Source organism: Grammomys surdaster, unplaced genomic scaffold, assembly GCF_004785775.1.
Source record: "Grammomys surdaster isolate TR1022 unplaced genomic scaffold, NIH_TR_1.0 126899, whole genome shotgun sequence".
Taxonomy (NCBI): domain Eukaryota; kingdom Metazoa; phylum Chordata; class Mammalia; order Rodentia; family Muridae; genus Grammomys; species Grammomys surdaster.
In genome coordinates, this window is record NW_021621685.1 from 1 (window position 1) to 4,680 (window position 4,680).

Consider the following 4,680-nt stretch of genomic DNA (forward strand, 5'->3'; position numbering starts at 1 on the left):
AATGAAAATAAAGCAAATACCAAATTAATTGTTCATCATATTTCCATTTATATCCACAGCTTCTGCACACACTAAGACACACAGGGACAAAATATTATGAAAAGGGATCTCTAGCTGCCTTTCTTTGTTGAGCCCTTGGGAGACTCAGGAACAGGAATTAGACATTTCTGGTTTGTAAATGACCAGAAAGAATGACCCAGATGACAAGAGGAAGTAAACAGGAAGAGGTGATGAACCTCATCACCTCCAGGTCTCCTAGTCTCTCCTGTATCGCTTCAGTTTACACTTGTTCATGTTCTTATACTTGTTTGTACACTTCATATGTGTGGCTTGCTTACTCATGTGGCTTAGAAACATGAATGTCTTGCAGAAGCTCCACAGGGAACTTGATACAATGGGTACAGTGGAAAGATAACATGCCAGAGAACGCCTCTGCTCCTCTAGGCTAAACTCTTAACTCCTCAGCTCCATTTTAAGCCTCAGTTTTTGTACCTACTTTTATTCTTCTCTATTTTGTTTTTAATTTGTAATAAATTGTGATCCTTTGGTACCGGATACTGAATACTAACACCCAGTCTTTAACACTGTTGTTTCCCCATCTGATCCAGAGCATCAACAGCAAAAGCTCAGAAAGAAGACTGTAAAATTTCCAACTCCAGAAAACATAAATATGGGTCTGATTCCCTGACCTGACCTGCAGGTCCTAGTTATTCGTGGGGGCTAGGAGGACCGCAACCTGAAAAAGAGCGGCCAAGAGAAAAGAAAGGACTCAAGGAAGCAATTGCTTGTCAAGAGTCGTGTATTTGAACGTGAAGCCCCCTTTTATAGTAGGCTTTACAAGGGGAGGGGGTAAGAGGGGCCAGGTGGTGGAAAAGTACAGAATATTCATGGCCTGTGCCCTGAAACATGTCATGGTCTACATGGTACACTGCCTTGTATTATGATCTACCTGCTATTCTTCAGAAGATATGGTACACTGCTTTGAGTCTATCTGCAGCTGCCAGGCAGGATCTTGCGGTTGCCAAGCTATAGGGGACATTGTGCAGGTGGGGAAAGGTAGGGGGTGAGGATAAGGGTGAGGGTCCTGGCTTCCGGCAATTCCCCATCTATTTACAGTTTCAATGGTTACAGACTTAACTACTTGTGTTGCTCTCTCCTGTCTTAAAGTCAGTGTCACTCACTTCTGAATAATACTACATTTTTGTTCTTGCCTTCATTGGAACCATAATATATCATCTCTATTATAGCATATATCCCAGTGGTCCAGAAGGTGGATGGTGGTAGTTTTTAAGTACAGGGATAGCAGGTACAACCATGTGGCCACTACTCAATAGAGTATTGACCAGATAGATCATCAGAGTTGTGAGAGCATAATCTGTTGGAGTTGACACAATATTCCAAAACTATGTCTAAATCCAAAGTCAAGGTGTTCTTGTGTTAATGTCTGACAATATCTCTTTGGAGTCTAAATTAGACTACTCTACAAAGAAAAAATTTAAATCTTTTTAATAAGAATTGAAAAATAAAGTTACTCCCTGTATTACTACTTCTACTACTACCAACCATTTGCAAAACTCCTACCTTATTATTTATTTATTTATTTATTTATTTATTTATTTATTTATTTATTATTTTATGTATGTGGATGTTTGCCTGTACATACATATGTGTGCCTGGTGCCTGAGGAGTTCGGAAGAAAGCATCAGGTTCTCCAAAACTGGAGTTATAGCTGGCTGTAAGCCATCATATGGATGTAGGAAATTGAACTCAGGTCTTCTGCAAGAAAAACAACTGCTAAGAAAAACTGCTAAGACATCTCTATATAGCCAACCTAATACCTTTTAATAGAAACTGTAGTAAGTGCTTTTCACAGGTTACTTTATTTAATTATCAAGATAATGGGACCCATGAAGGAGGGGCTATAGTAATTAACATTTGTCATGTAAGAAACCAAAAGCTTAGAGACCTGAAATGATTGTATAGTGGGACTGAATGATGTCTATAGTAAGTTGCACATCCAGTTCACTGCTGACTACCTGAATTCAAAGTATCTGTAGCTAAGTGTAGTTTTCAAAAGGTCTTACTATATGTTAACCACACTCCACCTATGCCATTATCAGCTGATCTGAAGTTGTCTTTTGCTCCATTTGATGGAATCCTACCTTACCCTGAAATTATTGGAATATCATTGTCTCGGGGCAGCAAGAGTTAGACATGGAGAGGAACTGAAAAATCTATACCTGCTGTGTATCAGGGCAGCCCCATGTCTCCTGCAGCAAGCCAATCCTGAGCTAGTTTTTGTTGATCTTTTATCATATTTCCAAGCTATTTCCCCATTCAGTTTCAAACATTCAATTTCCAATGCACTTTCCATTTGCTGGTTTTTATTGTCATCTATTCCCATTAGTAGGAATCGAAATCATTTTACCTTAGAACTGGATCATGTAGAACAGATATTATCAGAATAATTTCCAAAACAGGTTCAGAGAACTTACAAGGCAGGCCCCAAGTCAACTTCATTTGTAGGCAGAATGAGCATAGAGCTTAAATTCAGGCCTCCATCGTGAATGCAGGCCCTTGAAACCTGAACAGTCTGAATGCTCCTGAATGTTCAGGAGCTTTGATGGCCCATTTCCCTGCCCTCTAGTAAATATCCAGATTCGCTTTTGTAAGTTCACTCAAAAAGTCACTCTACTTCCTTCATCTTGTATCCCACCTGCTGGCACCACTATGCAGAATTTCAATGTTGCCTTCTAAGTGTCTTCCTTCTTCACTCACTGCCCTTGTCCTACATCCACTCTATGATCAAGTCATGTGTATTCTATACTCAGTATGTAAAATGTACACACCCCTTTTCATATCTACCAGACTGCCATTACATTTCTTCTGGACAGTCAAAATTCATCTTCTAATCTGTTCCCATTTTTCTTGTCCACTGTAAGGGAGTTCTCCTACTGAAGCCAGGGTCATCTCTTTATAACATGAACACAAACTACAAATGTCATCTTAACCTCTTGTTGAAAAAAATTACATTTCTTTGTATGATTCTTTTGTAGAAGTCAGCTTTGAACACAGCCAACAAAGTCTGTCATGATCTCGTCCTCACTGTGTCTCTACTGTATCCCTACATGCATATTTCTAAATTCGTAAACTTTGCAAAGCATGCCCCATGGCTGTCCCCACCCCACTTCTAGCTCACTCCCAACCCCCATTTCTTCTAAATTGCAGTAATGACTACTCATTCCTCATTCTTTAGGTGCTCCTTTCTCAATGACCATTTTTCTGGACTCTGCTATGCTCTCAACTATTGTAGTTCTTAAAACTTACCACTGTTGCAAGTTTACATTTATCTGTAGCATTATTTGATCTGTGCTACTTCCCTTATCAGATAATGTTTCTTTCTCCTAAGTCTTTGTGTGTTCAATACCAAATGTAGAACATGGTTCCTGTCTTTGTGTATTTGCTAAATGAATGAAAGGTACATGAAAGCAGTGAAGGTGTTCCTTGGGAAGGTTATACACACAGGGTTCCACAATGAGGTTGTAGACTGTAGTCTTGATGCCTTCTGGATACAGAGTAAAGATGCACTCATACTTTCCACTGAGGGTGGGATAGATATTCCTTAAGTATAAAGTCCAATTTGTTACACCCTTCAGAGATTTTATGGCAGCCACTTGAGACTCACAGGCATGCGCCTGCCTACAGTAGAAGCCATACTGGGGATGATAAACAGCAATAAACTCAGTCTTATCTGTGACCTTGGACCACTGCATCTGTACCAAGAAGTCTTTCTCCTTTGTTTGGCAGGTCAAGTTGACATCAGAACCAGGTAGAACATACACATTATCTCCGGGATTGAATAGCTCTTCCCATACTTCTGGAAGGACGGACATGAATAATCAGTTTGCACCGTTCCCCTGGAGTGCCCCTTTAGGTTGTGCACTGTTTGTGTGTGACGGGGGATTATGGGTGGGTGTGTGGGTGTTTTAAGATAAGTAGAGGAAATTATTGACGTGTGCATATTTCTGTTTGTTGGTCTATCCAAAAAGCAACTGAAGGTCTCTGACTATGAATTAAATTAAGCATTCTTCAAGACTAATTTTTATTGTATTTTTACCTGTATGTATGAGTATCTGTCTGCATGTGAATATGAATGCAGATGCCCGCAGATCCTTCAGGAACTGGAGTCACAGCTAGATATGAGTTGCCAGATGTCAGTACTGGGAACCAAACTTTATAAGAGTAGCAAGTGTTCTTAATTGCTGAACTCACTCTTCAGCCCATAAGTCTGATTAAAGACAGACGTGTCCCAGCAAACTTAGCATGAAGTTGTTAATATACATAAATATTGTTGACCTTCTGCATCAACATCTGTAATAACTAGTCTAAGTACAGTAGTTTTTTCAGTCTTTATTTGCAAGTTCTTTATAATAAAGTGGTTTTTATTTTAAAATACTATGTGCTTACCAGAGGCTTTTGTATGTACTATCTTTTTAGTCTTCTGGCTTCATAAGATAATATTGTTATGCTCCCTTATCAAAAAGGAAAGTAAAGCAGTTAGCAATGAAGGAGAGCACTCAGAGATGCACTCCCTTAAGAGAAGATGAATTCTCTTCACAATTAGTCACATCTGTAGTTTTCCTTTAACATTAACTTCATAACTCCAAATTGCCTCCTATA

General features: G+C 39.3%; 1 long non-coding RNA gene across 1 annotated transcript; it reads right to left on the bottom strand.

Annotated features, from left to right (window-relative positions):
- Nucleotides 1-2,355: 2,355 nt before the first annotated feature.
- LOC114615545 lies at nt 2,356-4,667 on the bottom strand. Its single transcript, XR_003710486.1, has 2 exons — nt 4,468-4,667; nt 2,356-3,877 (listed from the first exon to the last, which is right to left on the bottom strand). It is a non-coding gene; the product is annotated as an uncharacterized LOC114615545 (long non-coding RNA).
- Nucleotides 4,668-4,680: the final 13 nt, after the last annotated feature.